Source organism: Varroa jacobsoni, unplaced genomic scaffold (assembly GCF_002532875.2).
Source record: "Varroa jacobsoni isolate VJ856 unplaced genomic scaffold, vjacob_1.0 contig00287, whole genome shotgun sequence".
NCBI classification, from domain to species: Eukaryota; Metazoa; Arthropoda; class Arachnida; order Mesostigmata; family Varroidae; genus Varroa; species Varroa jacobsoni.
Genome location: NW_019214442.1, coordinates 14,243 through 38,219, shown reverse-complemented (window position 1 = coordinate 38,219; position 23,977 = coordinate 14,243). Strand labels below are relative to the sequence as shown.

Genomic DNA, 23,977 nt, shown 5'->3' with positions numbered 1-23,977 from the left:
GTTTCAAATACTGGCGCTGGATTAAAATATGGTTTTTTCTTCTAGACTTCATTATCGGATTATTTAACACTGAGATACTTAGCTTACGGCATAGTCACTCGCATAAGCCATCTGTTCTTATTGGTCTCAGCTGGTTCATATAAACAAAAGGATATTTTATGCTATATAACGTATAGATTCAAGTAACTTGTGTTTTAAATTCCTCGCCCCTTTTTCAATCCGTTACCAATTAAGCTTTGTCCCTAGGCGCAGTTCGATCGAGTCCTTTCGTTAGATGTTACTATCTTTTGTTGTACTCGATGTGTTCCGCAGTCTCTAGCTTGCAACTCTGAACCACATTTACCTGCCTTCTGTGTCATCGTCCCTATCGATAGATATGTACGCTGTCAAATGCGAGCACGAACGTGCATTTGTCTCGCTCCTACCTATTAGGCATAGCCCCAAAACGGGCTACGCCTCGGCCTCTGGTCATACGGCGCACAACGGTACTTGGCCACAGTGCACAGGCAACGCGCTGTGCCTAAGCAGAGAAATGAGACACAAATGCCCGCAGGCAACTCTTTGTAACAATTTACGGTCATGTTCGTCAGTAGTCCTAGCTCTTCAGCACGACGACTGAACCGCTCTGCTCTAACCACATATATAAATATGCATTTGGCACGTTAGGCGAAACCTGGAGCTAATTAAAGCTAAGGAAATCCCATCTAAGTTTAAGTTAGTAGGCTCTTGTTGCGTATTTTGTATAAGTAACAACTGTTCATAGCGCAAAGCGACGTGTAGAAAACACGCCAAAGAGTTGTAGCATTATTGTTGAATACTATTTGCAGTACGTTACGCTATGTATAATATTGACGAGTTAACATCTCCCTAATGATATGGCACACGGGCTTATCTTATTCAGGCTTATCTTATTCAGAGATTCTTCTTAATCTTAAATCACTTTGCAGTCAACTATTTTTTACGATTAGAACAACGTTGTTATCGCATGTTACTTACAATCTACTGACTGCTCCCCATTGATCATAGCTTAAATCGACAGTTGTTTTAAATATGCCGCTTCAGTATATTGATGTCAATTTCTAGGGCGTATTGGTTCCTTGTTTCTGACTTCTTTTACTACCACTTTTACCAGATACTGGTAATTCAAACAGGTAGTCCTATTCTGCTTGCAGTTCAAAGTTCTCACCGTACAAGTGATATGTCGCTTAGAACCGAGCTAAACATTGTCGTTATCGAACTCGATTATTCTTATCAACTACGGCGTGGACGAAATAGTCAAAGGGACATGTACAGGAACCGATAAAGCAACTAAAACTAGAAATGTCTGCTGCCACATTTCCGAGTGTGCCATGTCGTTAGGCATATACAGTGCCTGTATAGAAGAGCTCTAATGCGCTCGCAAGACGAGAAGGAACCGCCGCTTTGTGTACGTTGGATTTCTAACGCAACGAACGCCACCTTTCTGGTGTATGTTGAACAGATGACAGGAAAATAAATGAAAGTGGGTTCCACGAATTCCAGCCTTCTTCCGTTCGGATAAAGGACCAGCGATACCTATAATTGAAGGTAACTGTATGTTTCAGCTATTATTTGTGGGTATTTTGCTTATCCGGTGTGAACATCTTCTAGGAAAGATTTATATCTGATGACATTGATGTATGTATCGATAGTGCAGGACTTGTACAACTTGTTCCCGAACTCCATGAATGGAGTCCTCGATGAATGGCGCGAGGAGTAGCCGTGGAAGCATAAAGCTGAATCTCGGCCGTTTAATTCAACTTGCGCAAACGTTCGCACAAACTGAACCGGCCGGTGTATTTAGCTATGTTTCCCAAACGTTATTGACCAATTCAAACACGACCGGAGAAATAGAAAAACGTCCCTTCTCAATAAACGCAATTATTATCATCGACAAATGTTTAGTAAATCTTTGAATCTTGTATTATTAAAACCGTTTCTTTACGAGACAGATTCAAGTCATCATTGTTCCACTGTCCTGCTGGGTCCGAACGAGTGACATGGCGCCGCCCGTTGAATCCAACACGTCCGTGCGTCTAAGGCCCACTTCAGATTGCTGCGAAAGGTATCAATTACGCGCTTGTGTATATATACTGTGCCTTTGGGACCCGAGTGGCTTCTACAGAGTCGCCTCGTACCCTTTAGATGTTCGACTTGTTCTACTCAGATCTATAGACACAGTAAAAAAAAAACGTCTACGAAAAAAGTCATTTGTAAAACAGAACAATTCATATGGATCTCATATAGGCACGAAGCCTTACTTGGGAAAAACTCAGAATTTCTAAGTACTATTATACAAATGTGTTATGATAACTGCAAAAATAAACAATAGATTTTATTAGAAAAAAAAGGGTTACCTAGAGATTGACATGGGTTTCTCATGAAGAGTTTGGTAATATTAAAAGATGCTATAGGTAACGATAGTGCGTCCTCTGGAAATTGAGCCCATAAACAATGTCTGTACTCGCCTAAAAATTTCTTTGCCACTAAGTGATTTTCATAAGCCAAAACATTGTTATCTTTAATAGATGTAGGCGTCTAATCACAATGACGAGACGATTCCTGTGAAGTTTTAGGTTTTTTTTTTTCGTTAAAAGTATAGGTAAATACAGTATTAAGCAAATGCAAAAATTTCAGTTTGATGTCCATTGCGCTTTATAGGACAGTCACCTGATAAACGATAGGTCTCGGCCTAATTGTGGTCGTTATACCAAACATTGACGACTGATATTCCTCCACTGAGAACACCGACAATCGGAGAAACAGGAAATTGCGGTGTATTTATGTAAAATCATAATACGAATTGCCCAATTATATGATTGTACGTAACGTTTACAGATAATTAATAAAAAGTATAATTGTCACATGTTAGTATATATATTGCCAGTTTGAACGCATGAACGTCATCGAGTACAAAGAACCGTCCAACCTTGTTCCGGACCTGGTGATAGTAGTCTTGCTACACACATGTACGGTACACGCGATGTTCATGACGTTAAACGTATTCAATCGAAGTGTTTTATGCTATAACGGTAACGAGAACGGATGTCTATGAAGGCATATTAGACACGCAAATTTCTAGCAGTTCTATCCTGCGAAGCTTATACTGCACGAAAAGATCACCACGGGGTCAGCAAGCAGATCGACCGTATGCACGGGGTCAGTGGCAACAGTTACATGACAAAACAGTCAACATAATTATTATAATTTTATCAACCGGCAACCGACAGCTGCACACGTCGATGTGCAGTATTCGACTCGCACATAATTACAGACACAGTGACCGAATACTAGACACATATTTATTAATAGAGCGAGTAACGACGGTACGATCTGAAAGAACAGGCGTTTTTTGGTTCGATGGTGTTGTACATTGGCTGGTCTCACGATTGCAATGTCTGAAACGTTTCTCTATAGGCAACTAGATAGATTTGGCCGGATACGACCCCTAGACAAAGAGAAATCTTTTCACCGAGCCAGCACAAATGCTATTCTTCTATTCAACGTAAGTAGAAACCGCTAGAGCGCCGCTTAGCTGTGGAAGAATGAATGACTGCCCTTTGTCCTGCGTCTATACGCACTTTTTGTGGGATGTTTGCCGCTCTTGGCTTCGACGCTTACAACATAAATCTGCAGCAAGACGTCACAGATCCGGACAAAGCGGCCAATGAAAAACTCAGTACAAAGCTTTTCTGGGTTTAGCCTCAAACTATAGCCTTTAGGATACTGCTCTGCGTAGAGAAGGTCGTCTGAGTATTGGTAAACTTTTGAGATTTGAAACTTCGCAAATTTACTTTTTGAGAAAGCGCGCTCGAGGAAGTTGGCGAAGAACTGGTAGAACCATATTTTCCATGGGGTTGTATTTTTTCCGCTGGCAGTGAAATAATTCGCCACACAGCGCCGACCTACGTATGTGTGCAAACCGGATCATATATGACACATTGTATTGCTGCAGTGTATTTCAACAAGCTCTTCCTTTGTAGCTTGTTTTTGAAGCTGGTAGATAATGTGACATAATTTGTGTCCACTAATACAATGTTAAAAACGGTAGGTGAAAATGACATACTGAGTTATTGTGTTGTAACGTTTAGAAATGTTCTTGTAATATCCTCATTAACGTATTTTTTGTAAGAAGATAATAGAGTAATAGAATTCTCGGAGCATAACAATCTTGGATTGAAATGTTGATGGCCTGGTGGGTTTCAAAGCTGTCTTCATCTAAAGAGATCGTTTGAGAACCTTTTTAAGTCATCGAATCGGTGAACTTACATCTCCGCGAATAATAGATAACAAGGAAAGTTTTCTTCGAGAATTCTTAAGTTTTTACTGTGACATAAGTTACTATCAGTAATTGTTTTCAAGATCACGAGCATTTCGAATAAGATATGTTGAAACAGGATGTTTAAGACTAAACGCTCTATAGGTATGCCGGTCATTTTGCTACGTTTTTTTTGCAAACTCAGCCAATGGCACCGTAGGGACTATGTGGTCGTTTATCGAACCCGTTCATCTCAACGTACCCATGTGTCCATCTTCATGCACGGGAATATGGATGGTCTACTACGTGTGTTGGTCCTGCATATGGCCATTGGCCACCCACTGTCTACAGTTTTCGGTTCTGCAGGTTCAAGGTGGTGCGCTACTTCTGCCAATGCTTCGGCCGTGCATCTAACGGGAGTCAAGCCTGTCATCTGCTAGTGGTGCCTAAACTCTCTATAATTATATGTATAATATATTTAATATATTCTATAATTTTTGAAATTATCATTTGTGTTGATCGTTGACGAGTCGATGCGTAAACGACCGTTGCTCATCGTTCTATGCGAATATTAAAGGTACGCTATATACATACACAATCACTGTCTTTGATCCCTTCTAAATGACGTAGGCGCACCATAATACTACCTGCTTTCGGAAATAGGTTCTCGTATAGCACGTGGCTATGAGAAAAGGAAAAAAAAAAGTGAAGTAGTAAACGAAAAGTTCCATTGCTTTTTCGAGAAATTTAATTAACAACAAGCGTAATATTGTTTCTCATTGAATGTACGAAATATGCACGATTCTGGTTCGAATACACGTTGGCCTAATTCAATGAGCACGATGCATCTGTGAAGAACGTTCAATTGGTTCACTAGACCACAGGGTTCTATGTACGGATATGTCGATATCTGTACAATTGAACAAAGATCAACTCCCGGCAGATGATAAATGCCTTTTGACATTGACCTAATTCAATTAGACGAGATATGGCCATACTTAGATCGGCATGAACATTAAAACTTTCGATCAAATCGTAGGATCAGCGAAACCGTCAATCGTTGACCGGTAGCCAGCCATCACTGAAACATTATTTGGCAGCCTAAATTCTATCCGTATCGGTATTTTGTTATTTTAAAAATCGTTACTTTTAGGTTAGTCACTAGATAACGCCATCTGTATGGCTAATGCACATGTTTTTTTGCCGTGTTGCAATACTTTTCTTTTTTTTTCATTTGTCGTATAGCATACACAATATTACAAAATAAACTTTAATTTATTTGAGGAAGTGCAGCTTTGATGACGCTAGCAGAAACAATGTCATAACAAAAAGGATTATGCAAAATGTCCCGCACGATCATTATTGTGTCGTTATTGCATTGTCACAACTGGAAGTATAGCACGCAATCAATAGCAAATAGGGGCCTGTCTCATCTTAAGATATATAAGTTATTTAGTTATTCTATCAGTGTAATATTTTCTTCAGATCATCTCGGGACGAACGCTTTCTTCTCTCAGTAAATATATCATTTACAAGATTTGCACACAAGTGATTATTCTTCATGTGGCCTCAGAGCCATAACTTACACCGAAACTTAAAATTCCCAGAGCACATTTTAACATATTTCTCTTTTTTATGTACATAGCAGAAATATTATCTCCTGTTTGTGCCCACATAGAATGGGAACAATGCAAAAACTAGCATTATTTCCGTTGAACTTGACTGATTGGTATGTAAACCCTGGGCGAATCCCTGAGTGCAAACCGAATGCGCCTACAGACTGTTAGCTGCTGCCAATCCGTTCGTTGCAAGTTAATGTGCAAATTTGTCATAGAGAGTATTTTTTGCGGATAAGTACGATCAGGGAAAATAGGTATCTATGGAAAGCTCCTCGATTTATCGTATGTATCTGTGCAGAAATTCAACTCGCAGCAACAAAAACCATGATTTGTGAGAAATTCGACAATTTAAATAAAGAGTATGTTGTTTTCGACAACAAAAAATCACCGATGTTTGTGAATTATACCAAAAGATAGGTTGACAAAGAGTTAGGTTAATAGGTAAAACAGATTATATATAGATATCGGTGTCTCGTGTATTGCGCTGGATATTATGAATATCATGTATGAATCAAGGATCATGCAAAAAACATATGTCCTTCATGAAGACGGCTATATCGCTGCTATGATGTAATGATTACTACCGTAGAGTTATCGAGAGAGACGAGATCAAATCTGGAGTGAAACTAGAGCTTGTAAGTTCACCGAACTTTCAGTAAACGATTTTCGATCCAATGTTGTTGCTATCGAGTCGACTTCAGCCAGAAATGGTCTTTCAAACTTTGGGCTTTTGATCCATATACGGCTATTGCCCACCAGATGACACCCACTAAATAATGTTTTATTTAATCACATAGGAATGACAGCTAGGAGGTACAAGAAATTTGACTGACTGTTAAACGATTGTATGATATCTAGTATTGATGAATCTCTCGAAATGATAAACTATGAAGACAATTAATGGTTAGTCAATGAAAAGGAACCCTTTTATAGTTTAAACAGGGCAATCGAATTGCCAGGACAACAGGGATGATTCGGCCAAGGAAATTCAGACGAAATGTTTGTTGATAGTTATCATTATGAGCCAGCCCCAGCCGTATGTACCGGGTTACTTTGAATGTAACGAAGGGCCTGGCGTTCAGGACTAGTCCTCAAAACTTACAATAGTATCAATTTCTTAACCTTTAAGTTTTAGTTGAGAAATCTACATCATTTGCGAGAAGATTCACTTTAACTATATATATATATATATCTTGAATATATATATATATATATATATATATATATTCAAGATACAACTGAGATTTTCTTTCGCCATTTATAATGATTCAACTGAAAACTAGACTCTAGTATGTTGAATCAAAATGAGTATCGTTCTGTAAAGAAACACACAACATAACCTTAAAGAACCAGTGTGTGTGTAAAAACTGATAAATTATTCTTATATGTACGGTATACCGAAAATTACTATAGAATTTGTGTGAGTATAGCTTCAGTTTTTATTTGCATAAAACTTATATTAAAATTTAAACAAAATCACATTAACTTCAACTCGGACCGATGTTCAAAATGACAGCTGTTTCAATTAGACTCCTAATGGTGTGGGTTATTCATTCGCTAACCTCAGCGAATATTTGATTTGGTATTGTGCCATATTCCTGATCAATTGAAGCTTTTTAGTCTTCACTTGTAATCGGTTTTTTAGCGTAATAACGGGCAAAGTATTCTAAATGACCTCTTCGTCCCATGAAGGTACCTCTATAAAGAGGAAACAAAAAGAAAAAGAAATTCACTTTTTTACCAGTCTTCCCGAGCGCTTGCTAAAATAGAGTCCCGCACTAAATTCGAGTAAGTTGCGCTATCAAATAAAAAAAACGAAACGAATTTCAATTAATTTTTTACTTGAAGTACCGGACCACTCTATAACTTCTACATGATGCTTCAACATGCAGATTTAAAGTTACCCCACCAAGCGCAATGATGCCGAATAATTATGCTATTGATTTAAACGTCCTTTTTATTTACTTAAACGAATAATTTTGATCGAAACTTGTGCACCTTGTTAATTCTTTTCCTAAATATTATCGACGAAATTGTTTTGTGCTGTATGTACCTCTGTTAGGACGTAAGGCTTTCATTTACAGCTTCCCTAAATGCGTACTTGAACTGCTAACGCTAAATTCAGGATCTGATCGTTTTACAGATTTCTGGGGTATTTCACTGTAACTTTCCCCTATTTTTCTTAGCTGATGAAGTTCATCGATGTTCCTGGTCGTCCGGAACGTTGTCGATGAGCATGCTAAGGGTTCCATCCGTTTCAAATTTACCTTTAATTAATTGCGAGTCGCATAAATGGAGCTGCCTAAAGCTACTTACGATTTGTCTGTCTACCTCTACTACATCTTCATATTTTCAAGAATAATGTTTTGTCCTCGAAGGTTATTGTTGATCCACTCAATATGTCCAGCAAAGTACACCTTGCATAGACAGAACGGTAAGAAGGTCATATCATAAAACAATATTTTTTCGACATCCTATATATATGTATATATTTATTACATACTATATACCGGAGAGATACTGTTCCATATTCGGTTGATCCGTCGCCGAAGTGTACGTGAAACTCGTTTAATATATCAATTTAATTACCAACATGTATCCTTAGGCAATAATTTAACCGCATATTTGGGCGAGCAGTTACAAGAAGGAAAACAAAAACATGTCTTTTGAACTACTCTAACCTTTTTCGGGTGCGTATATCGTGTGATCCCTATAATCGCCTTTGTGCTTACGAGGCAATTCAGACTTACTTCGATCACAGTATTCTGTTCCAGCTGTCTTCTTTTTCCCCACCACCACCATCTTTGTGTTACGGCTTTTTTGCTTTTTCCCCAACGAGGGGAAGCAGGCTTCGCAGCCTCATGTGTTAGACCGAAGAAAAAGGACGAAGTCTCCTTATTGGATTTTCGAGTGTCGGCGCGAATCTCGGCGCCTCGTTGCCTGGCTTTGTCGATCCACGTCATAGCAGGCGATGCTCGGAGGCGCTGGCACCACCTGTTCTTTCTCGAAGCCCAGCTTCTCCCCAATTGTCTTTGATAAGCCTTTTGCCGAAGCGCTCTGTAACTTCTGCTGCTACGATTTCTACAAGTATTACCAGTAGATATCTTTAGAACGCATATAACAGCATCTGTTCTCGTTGGGTGTGAGCAGATCATGGGAACTCGGACATCAGGGAAACTGCTAGCTAGCTAGCTAGGCCTTGTCATCCGCTTGTGATATCGAAATTGTTTTTGTCAAGATGGTCCCAACTAAGGTCGTACAGAATGTACCAATTATTTCTTTTCGCATCCTTTCAAATTCAATGACAGGTTACGTTAAAAAAATAGGCTCTTTTTCCAATCGTGGCTTACTCATAGCTGACAACTGTCACATTGATGAACTTGTATAATGGTATCGAACGAGCGATGCGACCTGTCAGCTACCTGCAGTTTATCTACAGGCTGCAGCAACCGTACAGTACAGAGTCCTGTCTGTGTGACTAGGGCCAACACGAGTGGGTAGTGTTTGATTAAATGCATGAGCTACGCGTCATCTAATGCATCAGTATTATAAGCAGCCTTTGACGGTGAAGATGTCCAAGAATTCAACAAGATCTGAGCTCTTATTACCGTATAACATGACAAACGGATCAAATTTTTTTATGGAAAATAAGTGTTGTTTATTACAATTGCTTGATGTACGAATGTCCTTTTTTCTCACGTTGCCTCTACCGCAGGCAGATCTGGCTGGGACAACAAACAACGTGATGGAAGAAAGGCTCAGTGCTTTTGGCAAACGATAACCAGTTTAAAACAGGTCAAGTAAATGCAAATAAGAACGACAGGAATACATTTTAATTTACTAAACCTTAAAATCGTGTTGACCGCGAGACGCAGGGTTTATATTATGTTAAATAAAAGTGGAGCAAAGTGTAGACCTGCACAGAAATAAGGCTGTTGATATAAATCAACTTGAAATATACTTTTGATTTAAGTGGTGCTTAAAATTAGTGATTGATTGTAGGACCATCAGCCAGAAGCATCTTTAAGATTTATCCGTCATATTGGGATTGTTTGTAGCCGTTATATAGAAGATATGACAAAAATTTCTTCCCATTTTAGGGAAGTAAACAATATGTGTGCGTCCTCAAGAAGGGCGCTGGTGTTGTGAACTTGTCCTGGACTACAGTGAATATAAATGCAGATCCGATAATTCGGCTGTCGCTGATCTTCAAGTATGCACGCTACATTATGTTTTGCAATTGGATGGCCTAAAAAGGTAAGGCTAGCATGCGTAATTTGAGGGAATATAATGCAACAAATGTACAACCATCGTTATTAATTGATAGTTTATCAATAGTTGTAAACTAGTTGGTTTTATGGAAGTGTGTATGCCTGCCGCTTTTTAGGTAACGGCTTAAGCCAAGAACGCAGATGACAAAGGACGTTCTGCACTAAATTTCGCGTTATCGGATAAGTCGTTTTTAGGTTTTAAGGCTGACACTTATTAGTTAGATTTCTAACAGTTTGCAGATTTAAAGTAGACCCAATATCCACCTTTATTTAGATTAGCTTTCCAACTCACTTGACCTTGACTAATCCTACTTTGGCATTACGAAATTTTGTATTCATAAAATAGTTTGACTGACATTTGTACCCACTACTGGAAGGGAAATAAATGTGGTCATTTGAAGAAGATATAAATCTTGAATTATTTGTGTTTAAAGTTTCTGTATATAACATCAAAAAGGATTAACACACGCAGCAGGATCTGATAAGCCGTTGCGGTCCAAGAAAGGAGTTAGCGGACGCATGCCCGATTCGGAAGCTTTGCCGAAGTATTACTGATACACAAGTATACAATGCTTTCTATCAAAATATAGTAGTCTATGATATCCTTTTGGTCCTCTGCATTTTGCCTAAGGTTGCCCGCAACATATTTCATAGGTTGAACATGCCAAGGAAAGGAGCTAAGAGAGGTGCAGCCAAAACTACAAAATTACCGTAATAAGCATTATGGCGAAGCTACAATGAATTGCTGGTGGTTACTTCTTATTGTCATCTACGCTAAGTCTGCACATGCGGCTTGAAAAACGGGGTGCGGACAGGGACAAGCGCAAACGTAGTTTTGAACTCGACGCAGTCAACCGTTCGCTTGTCCAGAAACGAACTTCACTTGAGCTTCAAGCGTAGCAACGTATACGTGGGTACCTCACGCGACCGTAGTATTTCAATTGAAGTTCTTGCGTGGATGTTATATCAAGCGTGATCTCGATCCTCAAACAAGGACAACGTTCCTGTCGACCAGAATTCATTTTGGCCACTCTCGGTTGCTGTTGTACTTTTGCCTACAGGGCGTTATGTTTAATTGGTCCCATATCATTATTCAAGTTCACGTATTGAACGTAAGATGACAGTCAAACCTACAACAACTGTCATAGGTAACCAGCGTTACTCTGGCTATTTTTGGCAATCTTCAATTAGTTACGAAAACTATTGCGTGAAATGCAGAAATAGCGTTTTTTTTAGGTTGTTTTTTTCAGTAAAATTATTTGTATACCGCTCCGACTCATGGTGATCAGAGTTGGATAGCGCAGTAGCGTACGTTGTGGATACAGTGGGCCGCAGTAAATAATTAACTAAAGTTTGCTAAATATATGCACCTTTAAACATAGCATTGTACACATTATTCCTAATTCTATGATTCATGGCAAATGATGATGGGTCATAAATGAAAGAGTTCATTGAGGAGAGATCATGGAACAGTCGATCCTTCACGCATAACTCCATAGAAGTTATTGTCTATTATATAGTAGAATAATGACCCGATCTAGACAGAACGGAAGCAGTTCGGAACAACCTAATTAATACGTCTCAATATCATTCATCCGCAATTCTCTCCATTTCGATTTGGTTAAAGCTTGATGAAAATTGACTGCCATAAAGAACACGAAGGCTATCATTTTCGATGACTGTAGCAGAACAAAACTATCGCTTAACGCCTGAGGAAGTAACTCAGACTGTAATCATTTCAACTTCGGTCCACGTCATTCGTGGGGCTGTCTGAAGTGTGACGATTCTCTGTCAACTTGTTGATTAGAAGACAGGGCGATCGAATCGAGGCGATGCAGGGAAAGTTATTGAAATTTGATGCGTAAAATGGGACCTACAAGAGAAAAATTCCTGTTTGTCTGCAGACTGTACGAGCTAACGAATGTTAGAGTTATCTGCGTCTTTTGATGGCATCAAGGAATCAATTTGATGTTGATAACGAAACATGGAACGCTTTAGTGGGTTCTAGAAAATATACCTCATGAATTCCGAATAGGTATACTTTGGAAATAGTTGTAGTTATTTGAGAAATACCACGCTGTTTCCGTTGTGACTTTTCTAGTTCAAATTGCGGTTTATGTCCGGGCTACAACTCGTTAACCTTTAAGCTCTCACAGCTTTCCTGTTACATCTCTTGTTAAGGCGGAAAATATGCAATGATCATGTTGATTCGGGCATAACAGGCTAACCTGGGGATCAGTTCATGTATATATACATATTTTTGTCAAAAGACGGTAGCAAGTACTGATTATTTTTTGCAGCCAACGTGGGATTGAAAAAGGAAGATAACTCTAAGCCTGATTTAAGAGCAACGGCGTACAGATAGATCTCTGTCGAAAGCAACAAGACTGATGAACATGAAACTTCGGTCTCCCTATCGTGGGTCTGTCGTTGCACACCAGTAATCAATTTCATCCATGCCAGTGACTTCATCAGCACAGGAGTTATCGACCACATTAACGTAGCCTTTGACCTGTATACTAATGCGTTACTTTTTTCGGACCATTGGCTCAGCGACACTTACAGGGTATCGTACAAAATTTTACGGCACAAGCAACTAAAGAGATTGATTATGGATTTTTGCCCAAAATATTTGTTTCCCTTTAGCTTCAGATTTAACTTAACATGTTTAAAATTAGTGCCTAAATTCGTATTTTTTTTGTTTGTGGAGACAAATATGGTAAAAAAGCTTTGACTTTTGTATAAACATCCCTTCTTTTCGGTTCTCTTCGGATTTTTTAACCTAGAATAAGCAGATCAATAATGAAGCTAACAACGAAACGAAAACACTCAGATATATATGTACATAATTATAGCTAAATTTCTGTTCGAGCTATAAAATTCAATTGGTGAGCTTCCTCTGCATCAGTTACCTACAAATAATAAAATTGGATCTAGTTCTCTGTTGAAGATCAAACCTAAGAGGGTAAATGGCTGCTTATAGTTGGGCAGCCCACGTACAGTGCGATCGCAAACCCTAAACCGTACGTCTTTTCCCTTTTCTGCTATGTAAATATGTTAGGCAGTTTCCTCTCCTGGGGCAGTGTCCCTAAATCCTAGTGCAAAGTCCGCTTATTTCATTATACGTCTGGTATTCGGATGAACCGTAATAATAAAGATGCTTTAAAGGGCTAGCCAAATGCTGCGACCCTATACGATTGTTATTCTTATTATACAGCACAGCTTGGACTCATACAGAGGACAGCGATCGGTGTAGGACATCCATTAAGTATTGTATCTAAGAGATCTTCAACATCTATAACCGTTTAACGGCCGCATACAAAGAATCAGGAATATCCCCGTGCCAAAGCTTCGAAAACAAATCTGACCCCGAAAATAAACGATCAGTTCGTCTGTTAATTATTTTTTACGAAATTCTATAGGACATAATTTTTAAGAAAGTTGTAGAAAATCTGAAAGACCAAGAATGACCATGGGATGCTAATTCCAGTATGAAAGAATTACAGTCCTCTTCAATATCGTTGGCTTGTGGAGTAAGTCTGGTAATCCAGTTGATATAGGATATTATGATTTCGAAAGTATTTTTGCTACATCATCTATTTCTATCTCATTATACAATAATACATTAAGGCGATCGATAAAAGAATTGCTGGGGCTTTGCATCGAGATTTCTATTTCTTATTCCCTATCCTGCTGAAAAGCTTAAATTCGAGAGCCGAGGGAATTAGTGAAAGTCATTTTGTATGTAAAGGAACTAGTTTTGTATGAGCACAAAAATATTCCAAGCGTAGCAGACTCTAATGCGGGTCTCCGCGATAGTGACAGAGTTGAGACTGACCGTAAACGTGACTAAAACAAAGACGATAAAGCATAGAGGGGGGGGGGGCATCACAGTGACTGATAACCTGTATACCACCTGGCCGCCTCTTGTTTACACAAACCGGTTTCCGTACTTGGGACACAACGTATGGGATAAGCGTCATTTGGGAAGACCTCGGACTGGAAAACCTTTAACAATTAAGTCGCTTTAAAGCTTTCTTCCGCAAAACAGCACTGGAAGTATACATATTGACTGGAAATAGTTTTTCGTATCTCCTAGCCGACTAGTCACTTCTCTGTGAGAACCCACATCACCGCTTTGAGCTCCCAAAAGCGGAAGCATTGAACATCAATCTTAGGAACTGGATCGCGGAGATCGATGGGAGATTTGTTTGTTTCAGGTGCGATGATGGACGACAAGTAAAAAGGGACGGTTAAGCAGACATATTGATGCTCGCTTTGCGTGGGTTGCACGACAGATTCGGCAGAACACCGGATTTTCACGAGCTTAAAGATACATGCGGGTGTTTTATATGTGGGGGAAACTGGTACATATTATGCCGTTCGCTGCCCCCTGGCACCGTGTTTAAAACATCCGGCAAGTGCCTTAAATTCGTTTTGTGAATTCAACATAACCTATATTACCCATATGTCACAAAGTGTTTTCAGTGGTTCCATATACCTTTTTGATATTGGAATATTGTGCTGATCACCTGTATATGTGAAGCTTTTGACTACTACCACGAGGTCCCGTGACGTGAAATAATGCAGCCGAAGGCCGCAAGCCGTTTGACGAACTGCGTTGTAGAACACTAAGTCTTGAAACGACTGAGGGCAGCAAGAAACGAAAGTATGATTTTTTATAGACACTTGACCTCAATAAAAACATAGCACATATAACAAATCTGAATTCTCCATCGGGCTACTGGTTACCAAGGACGTTATACGCCAAGAATAAGCATTTGTATTATACATTATGCTATATGAAACTTCCGTTGTTTTATTACTTCTGCACGGAATCAAGGACCACACTTGTTAAAAATAGATGATGTCTCTCTACGAGAGAAAATGCTGGAAAGATTTTTGCGTGAAGTGAAGTTTAGATGGAGTTCCTAATGAATATCAATAGCAATTATTTTCTACACAAACACGAGAATTGACTCACACTGGGACATAGATCCGAAGCTCAGTCGCAGCGTCTGACAAAAGTATCTCCGTGGCATATGACAAGCATCGCAAGCATTGACTCTAATTCAGACTCAGTAAAATATCAAATGATTTGAATTGTTAATAGAAGCGTGTTTATTCGATTGCTACGTATGACTACACCTATTCAAAGTTATACCAGTTTTGAAGAATCTTCCATTAACGGAGGTATTGATGCTGATCCAATAACAGTGTAAGAGGAGCTCATCCAGGTAAGTCAGGTCATATAGTTTTTTAGATACGCGGAGCTCGCATTTCAGGATATGTTCTGTTTCAGCTGGCTAGAATATTGAGTAGCACTGGTTGGTACTCTGCTGCGAGCCGGTACGGTCATGCGTACATCAGCACTCATTACTCTAACCTAGAATAAAAATAAACAAGACACAGTAAAACTGTCTGCAATTATTTTCGAGATTATTCCGATTTTGGGGAAAAAGTATGGCAGATAATGATCACTGTAGTAAACTAGTATAGACCCGTAACTGCACTGAATACGGTATAGCTATGCAGCTGCCTGGAAAAATGTCAGTGCATCGATTTTGTTTATCATGACATCATTTATTTGGTCGATTTCTAACTGATGCTCGACCAATGTTTGAACAGTTTATACCTATTATCGCACACATGTAATCCTGAACATTCACCTAATTATTATGATACTACTAGCCAGCCAGAAGACAATGTTTGCAAGTCCACAGAAGCAGGAACAGCCTTCTTTCGAAAGTTGCTTGCCGCGGCTTTGGTCTTTGCAAGAGAACGTACAGGGTATCTATGCGTACATTTCATTTTTCGAATATACAGACAGTTATCGATAAAAGATATCGCCACGAAGCATGAACGCCTAGGATGATGGAGGGGTTTACAGTGATATATAAAAAAAAAAATAAATAAAAATGAGTTTGTAAAGACTGCGAAGCTATGGGCTACGGTTTTAGAATCCAGAGAGGCTTCGTGTTGTTCAAATTACTGCCATTGTATGGCTCTTAAACGTCCCGTTGTCTCATTTGATATCCTGCTATTTTCAGCCGACCGACTTAGACAGCTCGTTTATCTTCATTCTTTTCTTTAGGTGACTTTCGTCTTCGTGGACGACGTTCGAACGATAAGGCGCCGGATTTTAAAGTTGACCAACCAACGGTTGGCGACAGGTGCCCATGGACAATCTCTGCTTTTATATTACTATCATGTTGTAGACCGTGGCCCTGCGAACGCACACGGGGGCGTTTGGCGTCCGTCGAAATACTTTTCGCCAGTACAACCAAGACAGCCAGATGATGTAATCAGAAAAGTTATAGGCTCTAGGCGAACTTGTTTTTCGCAATCCGACGTTAGGACAGGAGAACAACAGATTGACGATTAAAGAGCTGGCGGCACAGTGAGCCAACTGGACTTAGAAGTTTAAGCAATAGGAAAAGAGTAAACAAAACAGATACTTGAAGCTCACTTTCAAATGAGATTGTTGTTGCGCGTGGCAAGAAGCTTACTTTGGGCAATTCTCATCTAATCAAACCGGCATTTGACAACTAAAAGAAGTGTGAACAAGGGCTAAGAGTACAGCGGCGTTGTATCGAATAGGAATGAATTGAAAATTAGGTTATCCCTAATTTTCCCTGCGAGGGGGTTGAGTAAACTTTTTTTTTTTCCTATTTGCTAAAAATTTCCTATTTGCTATAATATTACTAGCCTTATTAAAATTCTCGCAGTAGATTAAATTCAATTACATCCGTTAAGGGAAAGCGTAGCTAACCCGCTTAAGAGGAGCGCAGCAGAAAATTATTTCCAGCAGATTTTCCTTATCAAACATATATTGTTGTTAAGTATAAGATTGTCAATGTATTTTAGTAAGTGTCAGAGAAATTTTGCAAGTGCAACTTTGACATAGACCATAACGAAGAACAGTTTTATTGTAATTCTTTTGATTAATATTATACGCCATCAAAAGGTTTTTTAACACCTGCCATTATGAAAAGTTGTCATTTGGGGCCAATTGCTTGAACGAGAAACAAAAATTCAGTGAATTTATGCTGACAAAAGTCATGATGATAATTTTTTAATACATCCAGCACTTTATCAGGTAATTTTTGACACTGTCATAGATCTGCGTGGATTTTCAGAAAAGTACGCGACTCCTGTCACAGTTTGGGAATTTGTCAATAAATCTCTCTTTGTCTATCAACTGGGTTACTTCCCTACAGATTCGAAGGACGCGGTTGTTAATGAGCTCACATATACGTACAATAAACACCTGCACCAAACTTTAGATACGTTATACGCGATCGGCATGTTGGCATGGTCTTATTTATCAAAAAGGACAAGAACTTCTAATAACTGTAATCCGTAAAGACACAAGTTGTCCGTACTTGAAGTTCTGAGCTATAAGTGCTACGCATGTCTGACTAACGAGCAACGACAGGTGCACGAGAGATGCATGTGTTCACAAAGGAACGAGGCTGATAAACAGCTTGATGCCGAGTCGATAACCCGAACCGTAAAAAATTACGGATTCAACGGACGGACTCGTAGAGCTAAAACTATACGACAAACAAAATGATAGATAATGCTACCGGCGTTATATGGATACCTTGTTAATAGAATGTTTCGCCTTTCGTGCCAAATTATTGTATGTCCCAAAAGTGTTCTGATTTATTTCATAAAAGGTTTCTATAATAGACCTAAGAGTTGAGCTTTTAAAGAATTGGCATTATAGCGACGTTATTCTGTTTTATGTTACATCAAATCCCGACTAGTAAATTTAGTGTGCAGTCATTGTTCATCGTGTGAAAGGTACGCCATTTATTCGATTTTTTTGTAAAAATTTAAATATTCTCAAATTGGCCACTTTGCACGTAGGTGGAGGGTTCGTCCTCCATATCTGACCATAGATAAAATCATGTAGCCTTAAGCGTGTTTTTGCTAATTCAGCGATAATTTTTCTAAGCCAAAGCCAACATGCTGAGTTACTGCTAAAGAAAGTTTTACAAATCACAATGACTATATCGCAGCTTTATTTTTGAACGATATAAACTTACGATATGTTTATCGCGTTTAACGGCTCTATCAATGAAAGCAGTAGCACATCACGCCTATCCACCCGAATACGTCAAAAGGATCTATTTATATTTTACCTCTTCTTGTAGGAGCCTCTTCACATATATTATTCTTTAACCTGTCTTCAATCGATTACCGCTGTCTTCTGACATCGAATTCGCTGTTCAAAAAACTACTAGTCAGCCACCATGGCTTGAAGCCAAACTCAGTTTCTGAGGCAGAAAGAGACCCCAACCTGTGTTTAGCACATACAGATCGTATGTCATTCTTATCACTGACAATAAGAAGGATGAAGTTTTTTTTTTTCTGTCAATAGATCAAACAAAATACAAATTGGAATTTATATGGGCTTATGGTAATAAGAAAACTTGCCAGTTTGGCTTAAATGGCATTGAGTTTTCTCTACACCCAAGGGGCTTTGAGATGCTGTATCAATAGGACACGATCATTTTTGATCATACATATTAGTGTGCCCAAAGATAAGTGTTTGTTATCTAGAAACATATGGTTTGTGATGACAAACTATGATGTACCGCTTGTACACAGTTGCTCAAAAGTGTATTTTCTCTGACATCTTATCTGCCTCGATATTGTATAAAGTTAGCTTTAGATTTAGCTAGGCGGTGCGAACCTGTAGCTGTGGTTCACATTATATAGCTGCATATTTAGAGACCAACTGGAAAATTACGATTGTAGTTTAGGGGATGATCTAGGCCTCATGCTGTGTTATTTGTGTTTTCACTACGTGTAAGATAGAGAAATCCAATCAACTATAAACCTAATGGATGGCTCATTACAAGACCATTCGCAAAAGTTAATTAATCCAACAAAGATTTACAGTACTCGAGCCAAACAGTTTCTTAGACATTATAAATAAGTGTGTTGATGTAACCATTTTCTCCCAAATTTATCGTTTGCACCACGGCGCATTTACAAGGCACGACGCATCGCTCGATATAAGCTAGCGCGTGCAATGCAAATTGTTAAGATATTTTTGTCGTATATTATGAGAGATCAGGTCTTCACTACTGTGATTTTTGGTCACGCAAGGCCTACCGGCCGCACCACCGTTGAAAGCCCTTTTCAAGATATCCCGGATCCAAATAGATAAAACAGACTGGTATGTGATTACCAGTATCGTCTGTAAAATAAAGGGCTGCTTCGTATATTACCAATGAGAAGAGGAAAGCATCACATAGTACATCTATTCACAAACGCTGGTCAAGAGATAGCGTGACACGACAGAGAAGCTACTCGAATTATCATCATGGTGAATAGGAAGCGAGTTGTCAAGTAGGTTTTGCACATATACATGCTGTCGTCATATAGGTGCTACCATTTCCGACTAACCGTAAAGCTCGAACTGTACACACACTCGGCCGACGCAAACAGCTGTACATCAATTCACTTTAAAACTATACGATGTCTACAACGATAGCAGCGCTGATACGGACGTGAGTCCTATAGCTGCAAGTAAAAATTGCGCTCCACGTTTTTAGGCGCTAGAGGGAATATATTCGATGCATTACAGATGTGTGACTAACCAACGAACGCAAGTAACGTGACGCTCGATACCGGGCGAGATGGTAACGTGCAATGCCCAGTCGTAATTCTTGAATGAATTACGGCTTATTGAATTTAAAGGGTTGATGAGGTACATAAGCTCCATGTTTTTATGTAAACCATGACACATGCAGTCGTTAGCGATGTTTTCTTTTCACCTTGCACACCCTTCTCGGAGGGATTATTCCTAGTTATTTCGGACTTATAATACCACCTCGTTATAATACGCTGATAGAGCAGTAAAAGCCCTTCCGAACAATGTGTCAGAGGTACACAGTACGAAAAAAGAAGTGGTAGAGGAGAATTTTTCAAAAAACTTTTAATACTTATTACCCAATTTAATCCCTGTGAACGCCTAGAATCTCAGGCCGTTCACGCGGCACACTGGGACTTGAGCACAAGCGCCCGAAGAATGCTTTTTAACTAACAGCCGGATCGGATTCTTAAAATCAAAGTGCAAGCTTCCCTACCGACAATGTCTCGCTTCCACAATTACATCAGAGTAAGTGAAAATATTCGCAATGGATGAATTTTCTGACAAGAATTCTCTATGCTTCAGAAACTTCATAGGTTGAGGTCTTGTAAGTATAAGACGGAGGACGCGGAAGTTACGGAAGCAAGTGTTATTCATAGTTCATACTTATCACTCGGGAAAGCCGTTCAGACTATTCTCGGCCATTGCTAAAGACCTAGTCCAATTTCCGGTGTTATATACCGATACAAGTTAAATAAATGGTAAAATATATGGCTTACTGTGTAGCTTAAATATGCTGTTTTAAAAGCAACACGTCGTGGAAAAATCCTATTGGCAAACACAATACATTGCGGCAGTATATTTTACGAATGTGCGGGTTGATAGAAAGGTAGACTCAAATGAACTTAAATTGTCGTAATAACCTTAGCGTCTTTGCTCAGAATTTTGCTATCTGTTTAGTTTCATTGCGTGTTATTTAAATTCGAGCGTTTACCCCTTTAAGTCTATTATTTTGTCAGCTAAAAATTAGTTTGTATAACAGCTGTATGAAGGTCTAAATATACGCTGCTGATTTGCCAGGGAACTTTGGTTGATTCTAAAGTGGAGTAATACATAATACAGATTGCAAATTGGTTTCCGTAATGGCACAGTGGTAATGCATTTGCCTGCTAAGCTTAAGGACACTTGAGGTGGTTTAGAAAAGTTTTGATGGAATGCTCCGTAAAGCTCGAAATAGAGAGGCTGAAAGTTCTAGCTTAGTGGGTAACATATGCTTGCCAGTCAGTAGCAGAAGTAATAGGCACAGTCTAAGGTCAACTCCAGGGGGCATTGCTACTCGAGCGTATACACTGTATCAACAGAGGTTGCTTTAGTATTATCCAAAATAACACCCTAGATCTTCTACTGGGTAATAGTGTGGAGTGCGCTGTTGATGAAGGCCGTGATCTTACCATGACAAGACGGGCTGCAAAAGTGGCAAACCGAGTTGACTCAGGACAGTCACCCGGAGCTGCCCGTCCAATAAACCCGATCTTTTTGTCCGGGCGTGGCTTGGTGGACACGGATGTCTCATATCTTATTGTGTTACCCAGGTACTGATCGATCACAATCAGTCCTAGTCATATCTAATTAAGGTCATGAAGACTGAAGTAAGTCCTGGCTCCCTATGCATCGATGGAGAACCGGATGGAACAGAGCACTTTGCATAAGCTCTCTACGAGAAACTAGAAAAACGCACGAAGGTACTGTGAGGAAACCATCTGTGAAGAGCACCGTTGAAGGAATGCTGAGTTCAGCGGACCAGTGAAAAGCCGCAAGGAGGCTTTTGGGGCTGACAATGTGACAAAAGGTAGAGCTAAAAAGGATTAGGAGGCAAACATTTGATACATTCTACGGAAAGAAAAAAAGAAAAAGAGGCATTAGAGTTCAAGGCATGGTTGTCTTCCTTATGGACAAAACCGTCAGTCCCTGCAGGCCAGTACCCGAAGTAATACAAAAATAGTTGTAAATCATGATCTAAGTTAGGGCGGGGCTAGAAAAAGGGGTGACCCATAATTTAGGGAGCTTTTTTCGTTGAGTAGGACGAAATTAGATTTACTGCAGTCTTTTTTTTTATACATCTTCACAGTCTAGTGGCTGAATCCCATTTTGTGTGGCCCACGGAATATCCGGCTTTCAAATTTTTATCGCAAAAGGACGTATTGGGCATTAGGACAGTGATTTGGTAAGATAGTACGGGCTAGGTGGGCGATATTTTTAGGTACGTCATATGTAGCTAATATTTCTACATGCGACCCAGCGGTGGCCGAAGAAAGCTCAAAGGTCCATATTTTTCTGCTTACTGTATGGCCTTCGTTTTAGCAATTTGGAACGTAGTTGTTTTCATCGTAGTAATAGATGACTTCCCTGCAATAGCTTTATGAAATCGACAACACTGTGTAGCAGATTTCATTGCTGCTGCCATTGAAATCGCTATAAAGCTGTGCTTAATGCCTATACCACTGTACGGTCGTTAGACAAAACGTGTACCTCGAGTCAGGCATGAATATGATAACCCTTTATAGAAAGCCTCTTCGAAGGGCAGTAGGCGTATGACGTCAGCTAGATAATGGCAGTTAGCTCTTTGCTCAGGATGTAAGATCAGATTGACCCAACAATATCGGATAGTCTTTAGAATATATCTGTATATAGAACCTTTAGATAGAAAAAGACGATGGGATTATGTGATTTACTACAGAGATGTATTTGGCTTTTAAGGCTATTGACTTCAATGCATTTTTGTCACTCACACCTAGTGGAGTTGCGGACGAACGGTTGAGACAGGCGTTATGGCAAAAATGTGTATTTTAGAAGCGTTTGTTTGTCGAACGGAAATCTAGCTTGTACATAATGTTTGCCTTGTGAATAGGCACCGAAAATAACTAATAATTAAGTAGAAACACTTTCGTAAGAGTACGCTCATCGCTTATGCTTTGGGTTTACCGATTCAGCGGCTATTTATTTTAACAATCGCGGCAGCGATAAGGTATACGCAAACTGATTACTTAGTTTTCAGAAGGTATTTTACGGCTAGAGTTAGTTTAACATACCTCCGTTACTTATAGTGGAATATACCATGCACCAATCAATCGTACGTACTCGATCTAGGGGGAAGTATACTCACGCTAGTTAATTTCAAAAACACCGCTAAGTTCAGTCCCGAAATCGATTTGTGAGGGGGCCCAGATTACGCAAGTATATGTGTATTAAGAGCTTCGCTTTAGAGGTTGTTTTTTAGAAATTGTAGAAAATTTTGATGGGTATGAGTGCGTGTGTGTCAAACTTATTTGCTGATACAAAAACAGATTTCGAAAGTGGACGCTGATTCCGCTATTATAGAGGACATTTTTGAATTTGGCTAATGTGCGAACATATCTTGAGCAGCATGAATTCAAAAGGGACGGCATCAGGTCGTCGCTCCTTTTTCGTAAAGTTTTAAAGAAAATGTTGTGGGATACTGTGTAGGCTGTTACCAAACCGCGGATTAAGGTTGTATTGAACAAAAGACCTTACGTGTTTCAGCACCAACTCAATGAGACAGAGCCACCGAAAGGTTTTTGAATAGTATAGCAGTCCAAAATTACATAACGGTATATAACGTGCTTACGTCAAACTTCGAAATAAGGTCTCGAGGAAGAGCCGCAAAAACGTTCATGAGTTCAATTAGAAAATTATTTGCGAATTTAGCGAAGAAAATTTTAATCATGTGTAAACGGCTAAGATCTCGAATCAGAAGCTTCAGATCGATACAAATGGCAGTTACAATGGACGCGTCTGTTGGCAATGTACCCGTCCGTCATACGATATATTTCACTTAAATATCCCTTTTTCTATGGATGAAGTTTATAAAAAAGCGACAGTAATTTTGTCTTAATTCATCCCGAGCACCCTGCAGTATACATCTCTATGTACGTACGCGTCGAACTTTCACATGAAATTTTGTGGGAATGACCTGAATTATTGTCGAGACAAAAAAATCCTGTGATTTTTTGTGTGGGAGTGAAGCTTTGCTATGAATCCACTACGGAACAACGTCAGCCCGCGTGAATAGACATTAAAAATTATATTTTATCGTTAACGGCACTTTCTTGAGCCTGAAAATCGACTACTAAGAGACGGCTCTGCAGCTCTTTTACCAAACCTGAAGAACTATGATTTAGGC

At 39.3% G+C, this 23,977-nt stretch overlaps 1 long non-coding RNA gene across 1 annotated transcript; it reads left to right on the top strand.

Moving 5' to 3' along the window:
* Nucleotides 1-1,012: 1,012 nt before the first annotated feature.
* LOC111271025 (uncharacterized) lies at nucleotides 1,013-2,894 on the top strand. The gene is made up of 2 exons (XR_002686608.2): nucleotides 1,013-1,566; nucleotides 1,971-2,894. It is a non-coding gene; the product is annotated as an uncharacterized LOC111271025 (long non-coding RNA).
* Nucleotides 2,895-23,977: the final 21,083 nt, after the last annotated feature.